Source organism: Phascolarctos cinereus, unplaced genomic scaffold (genome assembly GCF_003287225.1).
Source record: "Phascolarctos cinereus isolate Bilbo 61053 unplaced genomic scaffold, phaCin_HiC Scaffold_3;HRSCAF=262, whole genome shotgun sequence".
NCBI lineage: Eukaryota > Metazoa > Chordata > Mammalia > Diprotodontia > Phascolarctidae > Phascolarctos > Phascolarctos cinereus.
In genome coordinates this window covers 95,531,843-95,553,856 of record NW_027555736.1, presented here as the reverse complement: position 1 = coordinate 95,553,856, position 22,014 = coordinate 95,531,843, and the positions used below count along the sequence as shown (strand labels likewise).

Genomic DNA, 22,014 nt, shown 5'->3' with positions numbered 1-22,014 from the left:
TTATCTGTGAACTGAAATACCTGAAGGTGTTAACCTGAAAGTGAATTTTCATAGATTCCAATTCTTAAGTGGTTTCACAACATTAGATATAAGAGGGACTGTGGCTTGTTCCTTGTACAGTGTTAAGTACACTGTCAATACTCAATAAATGGTGAATAATGATAGGCATTAGGAAATGTAAATCTCCTGTGGTGAGCCAACACTCTTAAAGTTCTCTTGGGCTGTGGTTCATTAGAGTTCTTGTTTATGGGTCTTTTTTGACTACCTTATTTCATGTTTTCTTCAAATTTAACCTGCTTGACTATTGTATAAAGGCTTCCTCATCAGTCTCTCTACCTTGTTTCTCTCTACTGGAATCTCTCTTCCACACAGCTACCGAAGTGATTTTCCTTAAGTACAGATCAGACTATGCCAATTGCCTACTCAAGTAACTCCTTATTGCCTCTAGAATGAAACATATATAAACTCCTTTGTTTGGCTTATAAAGCTTTTCCCAGCCTATTTTTCCAACCTCATTACATATCACTCCTCTTTCTCCAGTATGCAAGCCAATCAAACTGTGTTTCTTGCTGTTCTTCACGAAGGAACTGACTATTGCCCATATCTGGAATGCACCCTGAAATGTACTCCCTCTTCACCTCTGATACACAAAATCCTTCACTTCCTTCAAGATCCTCCTTCATTTCAAGCACTTCCTTCCTTCTATAAGCTTTTCTAGTACTAATTGGTAGTACCATTTCTCTCTACCTATCTTGCAGCTATTTTTTATTATTCTGTAAATACTTACATGTATTATATCCCCATCCTCTTTGAAATCAGGGGCCATTTCATTTTTGTCTTTATATAACCAGTGTCTGGCATATAGTAGGCACTTAATAAATTCTTGTTGCTTTACTGATTGATATACAGAAATAAGTGAGAGGCAGTGTTGGGGCTCTTTTTTTCTTAAGGTTTTTAAGAGTGGACACACACACACACACACACACATACACACATACACACATATGGGATACTTGAGATGCATTCTTGCTCAAGTCAAGGATCATACCCTATCTTTTAATTATGAGTGTATTCTGTAATGCACATGTGGCTAAAATTATGAAATTGCTGCTATATTTATAGTATAATAATTACAGTAGTTATATGTGAGTACATATGGAAACTTTGTAATGAGTACCAGTCTTTTAAGAGCACAAGTGCCAATATTTCCTTTTCCTCCTGAGCAATTACATTTGAATAGTCTGACTGTCTCTTTAGCTTTAGTTGATGTTTGTGAAAATTGTTAAGTGTTGAAAGATTAGCCTCTGTTTTATCTTACCCACACACATACCCTGCAGAGTGTAGATAATAGTGCCTTGAATTCTTTTCCTGGACTGTATTCAGAGCCAAAATATTTTTTCATTTTGTGGATATTAAATTCTTACCTGATACATAAAAGGTTTTATGTGTGTGTGTGTGTGTATATATATATATATATGTATGTATAAAACCAGATCTACTACAAAAAAAACATTTGATCAGACTGCCACCTGCAGGTTTGATTTTTGCAAAGAAATGCAAGTAACCAAAACTGACTCAGAATAGTAGAACTGGAATGGAACCCTAGAGATCATTTTGTAGGTAAAGAGACTGAAACCTAGAGAAGGGAAGGGATTTGTCCAGTATCAGTTAATGACAAATCCACAGGGAGAACTGATTCACAGTCCAATGTTCTCCTCTACACCACACTACAAAAGACTTGGCCTCTTAAATGGGTACTTTGTTTGAAAAAGTCAGCACTATTGTCTCTATTGTCATAGAGCATGATCAAAGTTGCAATGCAAAGCATTCTGAATCTCTAAAACCATGTCTTATGAAAATAACTATACCTCTGATATTTACTACTATTGTGATCTTGAACACATTTAAAAGTTCCAGGCCTTGGTTTCCTAACCTGTAAAATGGTCTCTCTTTTCTGTCTCTAAATCCATGATCTTATCAGGATATAATACTTAAAATGAGTCAAATGAGGTAACAGTGGCTTTCCTTAATGGACAAAGTGGTCAGTTGGCAACACTTGCTCTCAAAACAAAACAAAATTTGTCAACCACAACAAAAAACCAGACTCAACTAAATAAATCTTGATAGCAGAGAGGCTGTGAATGGTCAGTGAAGGGGAGCATAGGGTTCAGGAAGCTTCTGAGCTATTCTCTGGGAAGTTTTTTAGTGAAAAAATATTTTGACTGGATGTAGCCTGGGAAATTATTTCAAGATACCATAATCTATACCTTTAAAAAAAATGAAAGAGCTTTATTTTTATTTTTAAATTTCCTGTGTTTGAAACCCAAATAAATGATTCTGTGAACATAAACTTTCCCACTGATCAAAAATTCATTGTATTAAAAGGCAAACTACATATGTTATCAATCAATTTAAATAAGTTTGTGTTTGAAAAGCTGAAGCCTTTGAAATTAGTAAACTTAGTTTTGTAGACATCATTTTCTTCTGGGAAAATATTTGATCTCAAGTTGATTTTGAGCTCCTACATATAAGGGCAGCTAAGTAGCAAAGTAGATAGATAGAATACCAGACCTGGAGTCAGGAAGACTCATTTCCCTAAGTTCAAATCTAGCCTTCGACACACTAGCTCTGTAAACCTGGGCAAATCACTTAACCCTGTTTGCCTCAGTTTCTTTTTTAAAAATGAGAAGAAAATGACAAACCACTCCAGTATCTTTGCCAGGTCACTGAAGAGTCAGACAGGACAGAAATGACTGAACAACAACAACAATATAGAAGGTACAAAGCTTAGATCTCAATGTTGAAGGCCAGATCTACAAAGGTCAGTTGGATTGAATTAGAATGGAAAGTTCTAGGAGGGAAATTCCCTTCCAGTCTATAGTCTAAAGTCTCAATTTGCATTACCAAGGCTATGGCAGAACCCACCAGACTGAGACCTTTATCCTAGGTTCATAAATTAAGAGCTAGGAGAGCCTTAAAGATCATCAATTCCAACCCCCAGTATAGGTAAGGAAGGGAAGGTTTGGGTAAATAACGTGATTTGCTCACGGACAGTGACAAAGCCAACTCTGTCCCTGGTTCCCTGACTCCAAATCCCATCCAGTTCTCATTATGCCAAACTTTGATCTGGTTCTAGAAATGCTGAAAGATCAGTTTGTTTGTTTGCTCTTCTCTTTCCAGTTTAATCTTTAAATGATCTTGGGATGATCTGGTCTGAGTTTCATGCCAAGCTTTCTGTGTATGTGTGTATGTGTGTATGTGTGTGTGTGTGTGTGTGTGTGTTTTGGGGGGAGGTGGTTTTCATTTCAGAGATAAATGAACACTATCTCTTTGTTTCACAAACAAAATGAATTGAATAGTTGTTTAATTTGGGAGAATCCAATAGATCAAATCCCGTATCTTCATCAGATTCTTCCTTGGCTTCCACCTTGACTGGAACAGCAGTTAGAGGAACAGCTGTTATGACTGGTGCCACAGGGACAGCAGCTACAAATGCTGAAGAATCTGCAAACAAAGTTTTTACCTTTTCATCAATTGGGAAAGTATACTTAGTCTTCACAGGTACAGCCAAGAACCCCTGCTAGTTATTGATGAAAGAGTACAATGTGGGTACAAAAACTGAGTGACCAGTCTGCAAACAGAAACAGGAAACATTACATATCCCCTCCAAGAAGCAAAGACACAAAGTTTCCCTTGTTATATCAAGTATTCCAGGACTATAGATGCTGGCATTATCAAACCCCAGGTGAATTATCTACCCAAAGGAGAATGGGGGGAGATAGTCAACATATTTGATAATATCACTCTGCTGGCACCTGCTTTGTCTATAGTTTTAATCAATGGCACATCATTCAAGATTTCAATAGTGCTCCTATAGTACTAACTACTAACTTAGTAGTGATTCCCAAAGCTTGCAAGAAGGAGGGCTTTTTAGGACCCAGACCAGTGTACACACAGTGAACTCACTTGGAGGAAATTCCTCTAGCACAAGTAGCAGCTGTTACCTCGTTGACAAATGAATGTCTCCAATCTCAGTCAGATTCTATTTGGTGAACACAAAGCCCACATTTTCCTGGATATGAGGCAATGTTTTTCCAAAACAAGGTTGTTTTCCAGATAACCATGCATAGCTTCGTGTCTCATGATGTTCTTCTTCATCATCACTACAGCAAATTTGCGGTCTCTGTTTGGAGGCCACATTGTCTATTTTCACAATGAAGCATTTTGGACAATCATTCAAATGTTAGATGGTCTTGAGGAAAATTTCAATTTCCAAGTACCCTGTTTTCCTTGGGTATTTTGAAGGTGCTGCAGGGATTTAAAGAAATAGGGTTTAAAGAAAATGTTACTCACACAAGATCACATGGTAAAAAACCCATTCAAAGTTGTTTTTCTATACTCCATTTCTTGCTGTTCTATGTGGCAAAACTCCACATAACTGGGGCAGCTAGATGGCGCAGTGAATAGAGCACAGGATCTGAGTTAAAATCTGACCCAACACTTGACACTTACTAGCTGTGTGACCCTGGTCAAGTCACTTAACTCCAATTGCCTAACAATAAAAAATTTAAAATTAAAAAAAAAACTCCACATAATTTCTACTATCCTCCTTCACAATACTGGGTAAATGTGTTTATATTTTAATGCACTGTTACCCTTGGCTGCCACTTTACTGGGCAAGGAAAAATCAAATGTTTGCTAGCTGAAATGATTTATGGGCTCTTTGGGCCTTTTTATTGTTCTAATTGCTTTATGTCATTTAAGTTTCAAAAGAAAATAGTGATTGTTCATATATGCTCAACTGCCTAATATACATCTCCATCTAGTTATCCCATAGGTGTCTTAAGCTCTACATGTCTAAACCAGAACTCACTATCTTTCCAAATCTATACCTCTTGCTCACTTCCTTATTTCTGTCAAGGACACCACCACAGTTCCAGTTACCTAGGATGACAACCCTGGAGTCATTCTCAGTTCTTAACTTTCACTAGCCTCCTAACCTGTTGCCTTCTTTTTCAGTCATGTCCAACTCTTTGTCACTTCATTTGGCAAAGATACTGGAGTGGCTTGCCATTTCCTACTTCCTAATCATCTCTCTGCTTCTAACCTATCTATCTTTCATGCTACTGCCAAATTAAGAGTCTTAAAGCACAGCTCTGCCATGTTATTCCGCTGCTCAAGAAACGTTGCTGGATCCCTATTGCCTCTAGAATAAAATACAAATTATTGTTTGTCCTTCAAAGTCTTTCTTTCCAGATTGTTTTCTCATTATCCCTCCACATACAGTTTATGTTCTAGTAAAATTGGACAGCTTGTTGTTCACCCCATATACAATATTCTATCTCTCAACTTCATGCCTTTGCATAGACTCCCTCTATTTTTTTTAAATCAAATTAACCAAAAGTTTATCTATTTTATTTTTTTTAATAAAACCAGCTCTAAGTTTTATTTATTAGTTCAATAGTTTTCTTAATTTCAATTTTATTAATCTCTCCTTTGGTTTTCAGTATTTCTAATTTGGTATTTAATTGGGGATTACTAATTTGTTCTTTTTCTAGCTTTTTTAGTTGCATGCCCAATTCATTGATCTCCTCTTTCTTTATTTTATTCACATAAGCATTTAGAGATATAAAACTTCATCTAAGAACCACTTTCACTGCATCTCACAAGTTCTGGTATGTGGTCTCATTATTATCATTCTCTTGGATGAAGTTATTGATTGTTTCTATGATTTGTTGTTTGACCCACTCATTCTTTAGGATTAAATTATTTAGTTTCCAATTATTTTTTAGTCTATTTTTCTGTGGCCCTTTATTACATATAATTTTTATTGCACCATGACCCGAAAAGGATGTATTTAATATTCCTGCTTTTCTGCATTGGATTATGAGGTTTTTATGCCCTTACACATGGTCAGTTTTTGTGTAGGTGCCATGTACTGCTGACTCCCTCTCTTTTCAGAAATGTTCTCTCCAACAATAACTTGCCTGAATGGATCAAATTAGAGCAAAATAATTGAAAATTTTATCTTCTTGTCTTTATACCTCTAATTTGGCATTGATTTTTATTTTAGTTCTAACATGTTGATAATATAACTACAGAGAGAAAAGCTGATTTTTAAATGATTCCCAGGTGAGCAACTAATAACTTGCTGTGAAAGTATGGTTGTCAACAGAATTCTGCATGCAGTCCAGACTTGGACTGGTCTCACACTTGCAAGTGAAAGTCCTCCTGAGTAGGAGGGCTTAACATATTGGGGCACAGGCAGTGCTTACATACATACTAGGCTAGACTATGACATAATCATTTTTAGGTCTTGAGTTACTGTACCTACAGATCCTGTGGAAATAATATTGTCCCAAGTCTTAGGGGTTGTGATTATTTTATGGGGTACAGAACCAGAACTCTGTGATGGGAACAGGAGTACAGTATAAGGAACAGAGATTGTAAGTATGCCAGGGATGTGAGGGATGTTGGCTCCCAGGTCCCTGGTCAATAGGGGGAGTGAACAGCTGGTGCAATACACTTTGCAAGAGGGCGAGATCATCCAGAGTGTGAAGCATATAGCCTGCTTGCTGGGCCTTAGCTCTGGAAAACAAGGTAGTTCCAAAATATTTTGACACAGTCAATTCCATTTTCATGGTGTTCATGACTTGGTGTTGAACACCTCTCTCTCTTTGTGTGTCTCTGTCTCTGTATGTCTGTCTTTCTCTCCTCCTCTTCCTCTCTTTCTCTCTGAAGTACTCATTTAACATTGCTAAATATTCCTATAGAAATGTTAGTGAAACTAGTTGTTCCCACATTGGGAAAGACTGGGAAGGGAACACTTCCTACACTAAAAAATGAATCATTTCCACCATTCTTTGCCTGCCAATCTCCTGCCAATGGCAGCATTCTGGTACCTTTACCCCTTAATTACTATCTAAGTAACTGACAGTAAAGTAGAACCAGGAAAGGGTATCTATTACAGAGAAAGCATTACATGGCCCAGAATGCATTTTGGGAGAAGACAGGGCATAAGCTCAAAGGCAGAAAGGCATAAGGTTACAAATATTTATGATTTTCAATTTTTAAAAATTAGGTTCATGGTCCTAGCAAAATCACAAAAAATTTACAAATAAAACTACATGAATTAAAAAATTAAACCCTCAATTTTAAAAAGTCATGACAAATAGTTCTTCCCCTCAAATACTAGCTGCAGCCTTGAGGCCATAGCTTCCCACTCTTGTACTGGCTTATGTGTTATAGGGGGAAATGTAATTTATTGTGAAGCTTCTTAGATAATGACGACATTTATATTGAGTCTGATGACTTACAAAGAGCTTCAAATACACTTGATAATAAGAAGGGCTGATATTTGCATAGATTAACTCATTTAAGCCTCACAACACCACTTGAAACTAGGTATGAGTATTTCCATTTTACAGACTAGAAGGTAACAAACATTTTTAAGCAATTATTATGTGCCAGGTACTCTGTTAAGTGCTAGAGATACAATTACAAACAAAAAGAATGGCACTCAATGTCTTTCAGGAGTAACAATCTAATGGAGCAACACAATACATAAAAGGTATCTGAAAAGTACTGGTGTTTACCTACAAGGGCATAGTGGGGAAGTTTTGAGACTCAGAAGCACAGCTAGGAGGGGAATGAGGCTTGGCCACCCTGAGTCCATCCCCAAAATGGGGGCCCTGGAAGAAACTCATTGAAAGAAGATGGGGACAGCTAGCTTCAGAGACATTAACTCAATTATGTAGTTATAGAGCTGAATTGGACCTTGAGAGAGGTTATAAATGTCCTGTGTAACATAGGTAATAATTTCAGAAGCAGTGTTTGGATCCAGGCCCTCTGACCTCGCAGCCAGTGGTCTGTTCACTGTTCTGTGCTTATCCAACTAGCAGATATCTGAAGTGTGATTCAAAACCAGGTTTCTGCTGAAAACTGCCCATACCCTACTACATTGATCTTCTATAATTGAAATTTATAACAGCAGATTAAGATGCTAATTTTAATGTGAAGTAATTTGAAAGGTACCTGGGTTTTCCTGAATGTTAATGAAATGAGGCTTTATAAAATAGAGTTGTTAAAGTCTATCAAAATACTTTGCTCCATTTGCAATCCACATCCAACCTCCTACTTTTCTCATGTTATATTCTTCATAGGGAAAAAACAATAGAACAGAAAAGCCCTGTTCAATTAGAGGATCTTTTTAAACATGAGAAATATAAAATACAAAAATCAAAGGAACACAAAACTTACTTACACAGCAGCCATGTGTATTACTTGCTGAACAGCAATCCCACTGAGTAGTTTTTTGGGTTTGGGGTTTTGGGGGGGTCTTTTTTTTTGTTTTGCATTCTGTCATCCTTTGGTTTAGAGGGTGGCAGAAAAAAAAACAGGGTCTAAATTTCATCATTCATTAAATATACCAGAAGGTTAGAATTTAAATGATTTCTTTTAAATAATGCCACTAATTACGGTGTATGTGACTTGTCAGAAGTTTAAAGATGCCAAATAGATTGTATGTCCTGTTTCTGGATTGGGCACTGAAATACTACACAGTTGACCAAGTCAGCCCAATCCTTGCAGAGGCAGAGAAAGAAATAATATGAGTATGGAAACATAGTAACTGGGCATCCTCTCTTAGATACTAGACCCTAGGAAAGCTATCTTAGGTTCAAGATACTCTATGAATTGGTCAACTCTTTCTCAAAATCATAAGTCATGAGCCCCCACTGATTTGCCTTTTACCAGCCTGATGAATGAGTTCAAAATACAGCAATTAATGAAATAGTATAGCAAATAAAATGGTTTAATTTGCCATACTTATATCACACACACACACACACACACACACACACACACACACAACACACACACATACACACACAGGATATACTTTCCCACAAGTTATGACACCACCAGTATGGAGGAAGACATGCATGCAAGAAAAACTTGTGATTAAGGAACATACAAGGAGAACACACACATAGGGAAACAAACAATGACAACAACAAAAATTTATCCCTAAACCTAAATTAAAGGAAATAAGAGATTAAATAAAATTTGAAGGGGGAAAATGGAATAATCTGGGACAATTGAAGTAAAATGTAAAGAAGTTATTATGGTAGAAGGAGTAAAATCTTTTTAACCTAATCTTTTTTAAAAATCTAAATAAATGTGGCTTATTGAATAACATAAAAACCATTGTAGGGACATTTATACAAGAAATATACGAGAAGACATGCATTCCATTTCACTGCTACCTCCTGGGTACCCAACTTTGTTTGGCTCATGAAAATAAAACTATACATGTAGCTATTTACAGGAAGTTCATTCTATCAATCTATCAATTCTATCTCAGCCAATTGCTAGATAAATTTGCAAATGTTAGAGGTTATGTAGTTTTTTACTGAGGTAGACAAAGGGTGCTGGAATTTCTTAGAAATATATCTGTCAAAACCTGGAAAGACTTATATGGTCTGATGCTGAGTGAAGTGAGCAGATCCAAGAGGACTTTGTACACAATAACAGCCATGTTATGCAATGACTAAGATTGTTAAACTGAACCCTTCTCAGCATTACGAGGATCTAAGACACCTCCAGAGGCCTCGGGATGGAAAATGCTGTCCACATCCAAAGAAAGAACTATGGAAGTTGAATCACTATCACTTATTTTTACCTTCTGTTGAGTTTTGTTTCATCTTTCTGATGGTTCCTCCCATTGGTTTTATTTGTACTTACAACTTCACTGATGTTAAAATATGTTTAATGGATATGTAAATGTAAAGCCTATATCAGATTGTGCGCCGTCTTGGGGAGGGTGGGGGGGAGGAAAAGGGAGAAAAATTTTCAACTCAAAAGCATATGGAAAAAAAAAATAAAAAAAAGAAATATATCTGTCTTGGGGTTTTCTTGGCAAAGATACTGAGTGGTGTGCCATTTCCTTCTCCAGTTCATTTATGCACAGCTAGGTGGTAGATAGGCGCTAGGCCTGGAATCAGGAGGACACATCCTTATGAGTTCAAATCCAGCCTCACTTACTAGCTGTGTGAGCCTGGGTAAGTCACTTAACCATTGTTTGCTTCAATTTCTCATCAGCAAAATAGGCAGGGCTAGCTCACTTTTCAACTCATAGGTATTCCTCCCAGAGCTATGTCCTACTTCAAGTCCCAAAGCTTCACTGTTCTTGCGCCTTGACTCATTGGGCCTGCTCCATGCTGGGTGTAGTGTCTCCTTCAAGAAAGTCTACTGCAAGAGAAACACCATAGACAAAAGTGGGTGGAAGGAAAGAGAATAAAATCTCCTCCCCTCATGTAAGAGGTGAGGAATAACTCCTTCTCAATGGCTGGCTCTCTTCTTGAGTCTTCTGGGTTCTCTCCTACATTAACTCACCTGGATCCCTATAGAGTCTGTTCCACTTTTTAAAAGATCCACCAAGTATAACCAATCACTCTAATTTAATCCATTTTGATCAGAAAACATCTTTCCATTTCATAAAGGGGTAACAAAGTATAAGCTTTTTTAATACTTCATTTAAGATCCTAATACCTTGTTATCTCTCTTACTTGCCCCAATATCTTCTCTAATTTCATTAACTGGGCTGGGGGGGTGGTGAGTCAAAGGTCCCTTGTCCAACTGCTCTCATAAAAATGATCTATTCCTCCTTCCTTTTTTCTTCCCTTCCTTCCCCTCCTCTCCCTTTTCCTCCTATCCTCTCCCTTTCTCTTCCTCTTCCTCTCCCCCTCCTCCCCCATGCCCATCCTTCCCTCCATCTTTTCTCCTTCCTCCCTTCCCAGGCCTAGATGATGCCATGGTAGAGATGGCCAAGGAAGCTGTTACAGGGCTGTGCCAGAACATGTTCTCCAAAATGGCCACGTACCTGACAGGTGAGCTGAGAGCCACCAGTGAAGACTATACACTTCTGGAAAATATGAACAAACTGACTAGCTTGAAGTACCTAGAAATGAAAGATATTGTAGTAAACATAAGTAGAAACCTAAAGGATTTAAATCATAAATATGCAGCACTTCAGCCTTATCTGGATCAGATCACTTTAACTGAGGAGCAAGTAGCTCTCTTGAGCAGGCAGCTTACAAATTGGATGCATATTCAAAGAAACTAGAAGCAGAATACAAGAAGTTAGAGAGGCAAAGAGAGAATTCTTTAGCACAAAGACTTTAACTACAAGAATGTTTCATAAGAGCTGAAATAAGTGAGATGGAACTTATCACTATGCTTCAATTCCTAAAAGGAAACAGTGCTGCTGATCCAAGGAAAATCCCAGCCCCACCTCTGGTTGGATGTGTAACTTTGGCCACCTCTTGATGTTTCCTAAACCTGGAAATTCATTTTATTGTGTGTTTCATTGTGTGCCCTGGACCAAGGCTCAAAATCAGGATCAACCCTGTCTAGAACTGACACAGAGGAGAGGCTCTCATCTCCTGGTCTCCTCCCTTCTTCTCTCCCCCCTAGGGCTCCACCTTGGACTCTCTGTTATGAATGTGCCCCCCACCCCTTTCATAACCTGTTCTTCAACTTACATAATAAATGCCAATTTATGGCCCTCAAAAAAATGATCTATTCTTGATGTAACCATGTAAATTGCTTGTTGGGTTGCACTGGACTGAGGGAGTGAAGCAGCCTGAAATAAAGTGGAATACTGGGAACAGAGAACAAAAGACTAACCAGAAAAACAAAGTAACCAACAATGCAAATCTGGAAACACTGGCTGTGAAATTCAATGACTCATCATTTTTTAAAAACTCTGTTTTGACATCTTGTAGAACTATTTTTTAAAAATAAATAGAAAAGTAGAAAAATCACAAAAGAAAAAGATGATAAAACTAAAAATAAAACTTTACAACAATTCAGTATATAAGAAAATTACATATGCAAAATACCTTGAATACATTATAACCTTAATAATCTCTTACTTTGTAATATGTACATACATATATATGTATACACACACACACATATAATGTATACATATATATCTGAAACAATCTGAATTTTAGGGCTTCTTGCACTCTAGAATGTCACAATGGACTGTAACTAATTCTAAATTGTCCCTCTGTATATTTTCCACATGATGAACAAAATATATAAATGAATGAATGAAAGGATGAATTATAAAAGCATTTATTAGTTTATTATGTGTGAGGTACTATATTGAACACTGGGGATCCATGTCCAAAAAAGCAAGATAGACCTTGGCCTCAAAGAGCTTATATTCAAATGGGGGGAAATGAAAAAGATGAAAACGAAGATGAAAAATAAAAGAGAGCTTGAATAGGGCCAAGGGTGGGACACAGGGACCCTGCCCTCATTAGTGTAGTTTGGAAATGATGGTGAGGAGGTAGAGGTCTGATTCTGGACAAGATAAAATGAAAGCATCTGGCTTCAGACACTTGACACTTACTAGCTGTGTGACCCTGAGCAAGTCACTTAACCCTGATTACCTTACCAAAATACTAATTAATTAATTAATTTTGAGACGATAAAATGAAAGCCCACCTATTAGAGTCCAGGGTGGTTCCAGAGGAAGAACGCAAGGTTAATATTCTTTGTTCACCTTAAAGCTGCTAGATTGATTGATGCTTTCTATTATCTATAAAGTACATGCTCTCACTTTCCTCTAATTCTTACAGAATATAAAGCATGACCTTTCTATTTTCTTTTTCATGAATTTATTGTATCTATCTTTTTCATCTATTCTTCAAACCATTTTTCTGTCATTAAACAAGTGTTATTTTTTTTTGACACTTTAAAATAGTTGTAATTGAACTGGTGTAGGTGTTCCTTCTTCTGACACAGATTATTGTCTCCTTGAGGGCAAGGGATGTTACATTTTTGTCTTAATATCTCTACCTCTTTGAATAGTGCCTAGTACTTAGTAGATTCTTTATAAATGCTTGTAGGGTTGATTGACTGACATTGTATGAGTTGGCTGTGGCTGAAAATTCAGCCACTCTTCTAATGATGGATCTTTCTGAAATTAGCTGTGCTGGTCTTTGGATAATAGACGCAGTTCATTGCTGAGATGGTTCTGAAAGCCTTTCTGGCTTGCTAAGAGTTACCACCAGTTTGCATTCTACTGGCATAATCTCAAGAATCCAAAGATAACTCTACACCACAATATGGTTTCAGGGTAAGACTTTAGTAGAGGATGATTATGCACATAATTAAATCAATCTGGTTTTGATGGACTACTTCAAATGAACTCCCTGGAGTCTCTTTTAAAAGCCTTCTGAAATATACCTGAACTAAGTAAATGAGGTCATCTGAATTCAAAGCAACCACTAACTATACTAGATCAGTGAAAGTCAATGCAGTATATTAACAACCTGAAATGAAATGATAGCATTAACTAAAACATTTCTTTGGTGTTTTGGATTGCTTAACTGTTAACATTATAGTTTGTTTTAATGTTAATTTTAGCCAAATCATATTAGCTTTATTCTATTTTTAAATTAATTTAATTTATTTTATTTTTATATAATTTAATAATTTATAATTTTTATATTTATATTATTTTATATTTTATATTTATATTTATATTATTATATTTTGTATAATTTAATAATTATTTTATTTAATTAATTTAATTAATTTTTAATTAATTCTTTCAATCTATCATGCCAGATATAATTAAAAGAGATGTCAGGAAACATTTTAACAAAAGACTGTTAGAAATTGCACTGCAGGTGGCATTTTAGCAAACTTTATTTCATTAAACCGTTAATGAATACTTTTTTTTTGGTGATGAATAAATGTTTTTCATTTAATTTGTGGGGTTTTAAACCTGGGGTTCTGAGTTTTTCTTTTTAGTTTATTATTTTTATTTTTCAGGTAGCTAGTATTTTTGTCTATTGTTCCTACCACCTCATACCATTAAACAAAATTTTAATTGAAAAGCCAATTAATATATACTTACATGGATTGAGAAAAGATCAGGAAAAAATAAGAGCAATACAAGAAAATCATGAAAAGAAAATCAACCAACTGGAAATAGAGAATAAAAAGCTTGAGGGAGAAAATAATTCCTTGAAAACTAGAATTGGGCAAATGGAAGCTAAGGATGATATAAGACACTAAGAAACAAACAAAATCAAAAGAACGAAAAAATAGAAAAAATATGAAACATCTCATCAGAAAAACAACTAATCTGGAGAACAGATCAAGAAGAAACAATATAAGAATCGTCTGGCTACCTGAAAGTTACAATAAAAAGAAAAGAATCTTGATACCATATTACAAGAAAGTATTAAGGAAAATTGCCCTGAAGTTCTAGAACAAGGAGGTAAAGCAGAAATAGAAAAAAAAATAATACACCAACCACCACCTGAAAGAGGTCCCAGGAGGAAAACTTAGAAAAATATCATAGCCAAGTTTCAAAGCTCCCAGGCTAAGGAATAAATATTGCAAGGAACAAGAAAAAAAAATTGAATATTGCAGAGCTACAATCAGGATTACATAAGACCTAGCAGCTACTACACTGAAGGACCATAGGCCTTGAAATACTATATTTCATAGAGCAAAAGAGCTGAGATCATATCCAAGGGTAATTTACCTAGCAGCTAAGTATAACACTGAATTTTTTTTTTTAAAAAAAAGAACATTTGACAAACTGAAAGACTTTCAGGTACCTGTGACAAAAAGAGCAGAACTTAATGGAAAATTTGACATATGAGATCCAGTAGAGATATAAGGTAAACATTAAAGACTAGTTATAAGGGATTCAATAAGGTCAACTATTTACTTCTTATATGTGATAATTTTATCAATACTCTTATGACTGTCATCATTATTTGGGTAGTTTGAAAGAAGAGTTTGGGCTGAGCAATGTATGATGGAGTGATTCTAAAAAATAAAACTGCACAGGGAGAGATAAAAAAGAGTAATTATCTCATACAAATGAGGAATGAAAAGAATAATTTATATAGAAGAAGCAAGTGGGGAAGAGGGCTGGTAGTTCTGGAAACCTACTGTCATGGGAAATGGGTTAAAGAGGGAACATATACATCTAGAAAGGTATAAAAGTGTTCTAAATTTAGTAAAAAAAAGAGTGAAAAGATAGGATAAGGAAAGGACTTTTACAAGGGTATGTAGATTAAGAATTAGGAGGGGAAGGGGATAAGGGAGAAACTCTTAGAAAGATAGGTAGATTAAGGTGGAAGGTGTGGGAGAGGATAAGGGAGGGACCCTTAGAGGGATGGGTAGATTAGGGAATAGGAGGACAAGGTAGGAGCAGCTAGGTGGTGCAGTGGAGAGAGCTCTGGCCTTGGAGTCAGGAGGACCTGAGTTCAAATCCGGCTTCAGTCGCTTGACACCTACTAGCTGTGTGACCCTGGACAAGTCACTTAACCCCAATTGCCTCACCAAAAAGAACAAGAAAAAAAGGAGGACAAGGTAGTGGGTAGAAGTAAATTAGACAAGTAAGAAGGGATAGGGTAAATAGGGCAAGAAGGATAGTGAGGAGAAATAGCATGGAGGGAAAGACACAACAAGTAATTATAATTTAGAATGTGAATGGGATGGATTTACCCATAAAATGGAAGCAGATAGCAGAATACATTAAAAACCTGAATTCAATAGTATGTTGCTTTCAGGAAACACAATAAAAAAAGAGAGATACACACAGAGATAAAATAAAGGGCTGCAGTAGAATTTATTATGTAAAAAAAAAAGCAGAGGTAGTAATCATGATCTCAGACAAAGTTAAAGCTAAAATAGATTTAATTAAAAGAGAAAAATAGGAAAACTACACCGTGTCACCAATATTATTTAATATTGTTTTAGCCCATTTAAAATAATGAAACAGTATAAAATACCAGAGAGAATACCTGCCAAAACAGATTCAGGAACTACATGAATATAAACATAAAACACTCTTTATACAAATAAAGTCAAATTTAAATAACTGGAGAAATATTCATTGTTCATGAGTAGGTGTAAGCCAATATAATAAGAAATGACAAATCTACTTAACTAATCTATTCAATGACATCCAAATTAAATTACTAAAAAATTAGTTTTACTGAGTTAGAAAAAATTATAATAAAATTTATTTGGAAGACCAAAAGGTCAAAAATAAGAGGAAAAAATGTACAGGAAGAAGATTCAGCAGTACCAGACCTTAAACTACATTATAAGGCAAGAGCATTATTAAAGTATAAAATGGATCATTTCAATTATTTTAAATTAAAATTTTCTTGTATAAATAAAATCAATGTAGACAAGATTAGAAGGAAAGCAGAAAATTGGGGGGGAAACTTTCATAGACAATCTCTCAGATACGATATGATTGTGATGGGATGCTGCTATGATATAAGAAATGATGAGCTAGTTGATTTGGAAAAACATAGAAAGACTTGGACCTATGAAGGAAGATGAGATCCACCTCCAGAGAAAGAATTGGCAAATAGAAATATGCATAATATGGTTTCACATATATATGAAATTGTATATGTGTGTGTGCATATTATATATGTGTGTGTATGTTTATACACATGTATGCGTATTATATACATTCATGCTTAATTATAGCCTTGTCTAGAGTAGGGAAGGGGGAAAAGGGAGAAAAAAAATAAAAAGTATGCAGAAGAGAATAAAAGAAAACCTAGAAGGAAGAACAGAAAAGCTGGGTTACTTTGAAAACAATGTATTATATTTAGTACATAGGTTTTCATGAAATAGACATTTATTGTTTTATATAGAATCTTCTCTTATGTTCTGCTGTGTACATGGAAATGTTCTTTTTTCTTTTCTCATTTTGTATTTGTTTAAATGAATAAAAAATTTATATATTTGTATATATGTATACACATGTATGTGTATGTATGTGTGTATACATATATAGGCATATGAGTGCATCACGTGTATATACATATGTGTTGTGTGCAAAAAAAAAAAAGCCCACAGCAGCCATTTCCAAAAATATGTCATTTTAAGTATATCATCACTCTGGCAGGAAATGAGCAGTATGTTTCAATTGTGGTTTATTATTCTGTTGATCAAAATTCTAAAGTTTTACAAAGTTATTTTCCTCTATAATGTCTTTATTTCTGTATAAATTGTTCTCCTAGTTCTGCTCACTTTGTTCTTTATCATGTCATAAAGATCTGTCCCATTTCTTCTGAAATTATCTGTTTCATCATTTTTTCTGACACAAAAATATTCCATGACATGAAAATACCACAATTTGTTTAGCCATTCACCAAATAGTGAACCCTCTTAACTTCCAGTTTAAGACTATCAAGAAAGAGCTGCTATCAATATAATCAACAAGCATTTATTAAGTACATAGTAAATACCAGGCACTGTTATGCATTTGAGGATACAAATATAAGGAAAAAAGAGTAGGCCCTACATGTGTAGTGAATCTCCACATATGTCAAAGACACTGTCCTTGTGTGTGACTCAAAAGGAGTCAGAATGACATCTCTAGTCTCCTCTCTGCCCACCCCTACACACACACACACACACACACACACACACACACTTTCTCCAAAGGAGACTTCAATTTCTTACAATAGGGGAAGTGAGAAGTTGGGGCTGGTTCTTCTCAGAGAAATGGAGTACCAAGCCAGAAGTATAGTGATCTGCTCCCTTAATTATTCTTAATTTAAGGAATATGATCATGTTCAACTTAACTTCTGATCCCTTTGTCATTTTTTCAGCGGGGGTGGGGTGGGAGTAGGGAAGGAAAATACCAAGCTCTATATCCAAGGCTTGACCCTGTTCCCACCTGATACTAACTTCCAAATAAACACATATAAAGAATAGCAAAGAAACCTATTTATCCAAATAGTAGCAAAACAGATATAAGAGAAGGCATTCTCAGGAGAATATATGACAAACAGTACAGAGTGAAGGAGCTCTCCCTATTAAGAGCAAGACAACTCAGCTCAACCAAGAGAGAATATACTGGCTCTCACCCAAGGTAAATACTCCTGGAAATCTCTAGAGTATCAAGCTGAGAATAGGGGCATGATGAAGACTGCAGTTCTCCTTATGGTCTCCCAGAGTCTTTTCTTTCAGCAACTTGAAGTGGGTTGGCCTCTTTCATCTCCTCTCTCAAAGTTAGAAGCCCGGAGTGCCTAAAGTGAGCCAATGCTTGAAGAATCAATAAGGTTCAAAGCTTACTGAGTCTTGTAGGGGGATTAGAAAGGGACTGGTGAAAACTTGAGCTCTCTTGCTTCTTACCAATTCCACCCTACCACTCACAGAGAGCAGGGTATGTATCTTCACCAATAAGGAGAGAGTCCATTATCAATGGGTTTTGGGACAGGGGTTACACAAAGAAAAGATAAAACACAGTCCTTGGGGCAGCAAGGTGGTGCAGTGGATAGAGCACTAGCCCTAAAGTCAGGAGGACCTGAGTTCAAATATGACCTCAGATCAAACACTTGACACTTACTAGCTGTGTGACCCTGGGCAAGTCACTTAACCCCAATTGCCTAAAAATAAATAAATAAATAAATAATAGAAACCACAGTCCTTGCTCTCAAAGAGACACAGCCTAATGGGGGAGACAACATTCAAATAACTATGTACAAACAAAATACGTAGGAGAGAGGAGAGTTTCAGAAGGGAGGCACTAAGATTAAAGAGGACTAGGAAAGGCTTCTTTTTTCCCCAAAAATAGAATTATTTATTTTATTAGCCAACATATATCTTAAACACAATATTACTTTTTTCTTTAAGTTATGGTATATGTTCTCTGAATGGAAATATAATCTGGATTATAACTATAATTAAAATGTTTTTATAGATAATTCAAAATTCACAAAAACATCATCCCTATTTAAAGATTACATGGCTACAAACATGTATTATTAATTCTGCCTTCTTATACTTCATATTGATGCACTTAATCACTTATTGGAAGTTTGTCTTCAACTTTTCTGCTTTGCTATATTTTAAAAATAGCTTTAGGGTTTATAGCTCTAGACACTCATGTACCCTATTATGTAGAGAGGAAGGAGCAATTCTACTATTCCTTATCTTGGTTCCTTACCACAGAAAAAAAAATTGCCATCACCAAAGGTCAATGTTACCTTGCCAAACATTGTACATGGGTCTGCGCATGTAAGTTATTGGGTTCACACATTAAGAACATTTTAACTTGGTCTACAACCTTTTTATATATTATGAGAACGAATATCACGTACAGATACAAAAAGACTGAGACTAGTGGAGATGCTACCAGTGTACAGACTGATTTGTGCTTAGTTAGGTCATTTCATCAGAAATCAACATTTGAAAGACTTAATTGTCTGCCACAGAAGGGTTGTACAAGGCTCCAGTTGCACATCATGTGTTTCAAAGGACTTTGACCAGTAGATGTGAAGTAAAGGCTCTAGAATTTCACTATCTGTTCATGGCTCACAGTTGGGCTCTTGTAAGACAATCCAGGTCACACATTCCAAGAGAGGAGGAGTGGTCAGTGAGCCAGTAAAAGTATAAAATTCCAAGGACTCAGGAAGAAAGTTAAAGTCAGTGAAAACTGCATCTTTACCCTTTGTTTGAATTTTATTAAGAATGTCTATGATTTTCTGAAGTCCTGGTTTAGCAATTCCTGCCTCTAAAAAGATCCAACAGCCAGTATGTCACAGCAACCTTGAAACTCTCATATTTTGTATTCCAATGAACCAGGTGAAGCTCAGTGGCATATTGCTTTCCATCCACAATGTGCTCAGAACCCTGGCTCCCAATAGAGTCTCAGTGAAAATGAAATTGGATAAACCAGTAGTTCTCAATCAGGGGTCTTCCAGTTAGCACTGATCTATCAGTGTAATCATCAAATTCAATGTTGAAAGAGTGACCATTGTTGATGATTCTCTTAGCAGTAGAAGGGTCATGGTAGAAGGGTCAAACTTCAAAGTTTTCAGAGTACTGTCATATGGAATTTTAGAGAACTCAGTTTCCACAGAAGACTGTCATTTTCCCATGGGCAATAAGAAAAGCCTTATGCTAGCACTCTGGCCCATTCAAGCCTGGCTCAAATCCCCAGTGATGTTGGGACGTGGTCTTGCAATCTGCTCAGGGTTTAGTAATTAGCTCTTGGGTTGTACATCTGCATTGGTTACACCAAGCCTGTTGGGAAAGGCTTCTTGGAGAAGGTGAGACTTTAGCTGAGACTTGAAGGAAGCCAAAAGTATGATATAAGGAGTGAGAGAATTCTAGACATGGAGGATAGTCTAGTGAAAATTCCCAGAGTTGAGAGATGGAGTGTCTTGTCTTGTTCAGAGAACAGCAAGGAGGCCAGGGTTATTTCTATTGATTTTATTATTTTCATCAGGTAGGATTGAAAATTCTCTGTTCCATTAAAAGTAATTTTTTTCTCTTTAGGATTATACTTAGTTTTAAAGGACAGGCTATTAAGACTCAGTCTGATACCATTTGTAAGAACAGATGCAGGTGTTGACTTTATTCTGGTCTCATTTCAAGGGAGATGTGTTCACCTAGTAGGACAATTCTGATAAGTCATAATTTTCTGTACTGTTTAGCAGTAAGACAAAATGTTGGGGAAATGCATGGGTCAAGAAAGCCTGAGTTACACTCAGATCTCACAAAATTTGATAACTGTGTGATCTAATAATAAGTTGTATTACCTCAGTTTACTAATATGTAATGTGGCTAAAGATAGTGCCTAACATAAATTTGATAATTCATTGTATTGGAAGTATCATTAGAAAAGTAAACTTTTTTTATTCTCTTGGGTTATAGATTTAGTCATTAAAGGATTGATGTAAATGTGAAAACTATTTGGAAATATACAAGGTAGTGATAATGATTTTCTGTGCAGTTGATACAGCAAAGATCTCTTAAAATGTCTTCATCTGTGAAAAAAAGAGTCTTAAGATCTTACCAGTCCTGCTAGTAGTATAATTTAGTATGGTAATTTAGTAGAGAAAGTAGAGAACCAGAAATCACAAAGAGATGAGATTTAATCAGCTTCCCTACCCATTATTCCATACTGCCCTAAAAGTTTTTTAAGTCTTAACTTTCTAGCCTACTATAAATGAAGTTAAATAAGTGTCTGGTAGTTGGGCCCACCCACTTTTCTAGGTGTTTGTAAGAAACTCATTTGTAGGGGCAGCTAGGTGTCACAGTGGATAGAGCACCGGCCCTGAAGTCAGGAGGATTTGGGTTCAAATCTGGCCTCAGACCAAACACTTGACACTTACTAGCTGTGTGACCCTGGGCAAGTCACTTAACTCCAATTGCCTAAAAAGAAAAAAAAAAGAAAGAAACTCGTTTGTAGAGCACTTAGCACCAGGCCTTGCCCATCAAGCAATAATGTTGGCTATTTTAATTCTTAGTGCTCCATTTTGTTTTATATGTGACTTACACAATACCTTAAGTGTTTCCTTACATCTTGCAAATTGGGAATCATTGTATTAATTCCCTTTGTATTCTGTAAAATTTTCAAGGACTTTGGTCTGAGGAAGACCAAACTCTCTACCCTACCAGTCCTCTATCTAGAATACTAGAATGAGAAATTTTAATAGCAATGGCTCATAATATTTAGCGCAGCATACTCTTGAGCTAACCTTTCATAATAGTTGTAAATCTAAACTGGTAGAGCTATATATATGATATATGTATGCATGTATGTGTGTGTATGCATATGCATGTATGTATATGTGTATATATGTGTATTTTCTAATATTATTAATGTAAAATTAATTGCATGCTTATATTGTGAAACTTGATAACACCAATACTGTTAGAAGAAATTACTTAGAATCTGGATACTTTTAGGTTAAAATAATCAGTTGTTTAAAAGAGTCATCTAAAAGCTACTGTTTTGCTGTGTATTTTCTTTCATTAAGATTATAATAATGGCTTAAAAATTCCTTTGTTGTTTTTCTGATAAGATATTTGAGCCTTACTGTTTGGGCACAGTTATAATTTTGTATCAGTTCTGCTGGTAATATAGTATAAGGTTATAAACCTGAGAGCTGCAAGATTCAGAGATCTAAGAATGAGCTTCACATAGAG

At 35.9% G+C, this 22,014-nt stretch overlaps 2 pseudogenes; both read right to left on the bottom strand.

Moving 5' to 3' along the window:
• Nucleotides 1–2,361: 2,361 nt before the first annotated feature.
• On the bottom strand, nucleotides 2,362–19,095 carry LOC144456392 (large ribosomal subunit protein uL10 pseudogene; annotated as a pseudogene).
• A 96-nt stretch (nucleotides 19,096–19,191) lies between these two features.
• On the bottom strand, nucleotides 19,192–19,875 carry LOC110209605 (carbonic anhydrase 2 pseudogene; annotated as a pseudogene).
• Nucleotides 19,876–22,014: the final 2,139 nt, after the last annotated feature.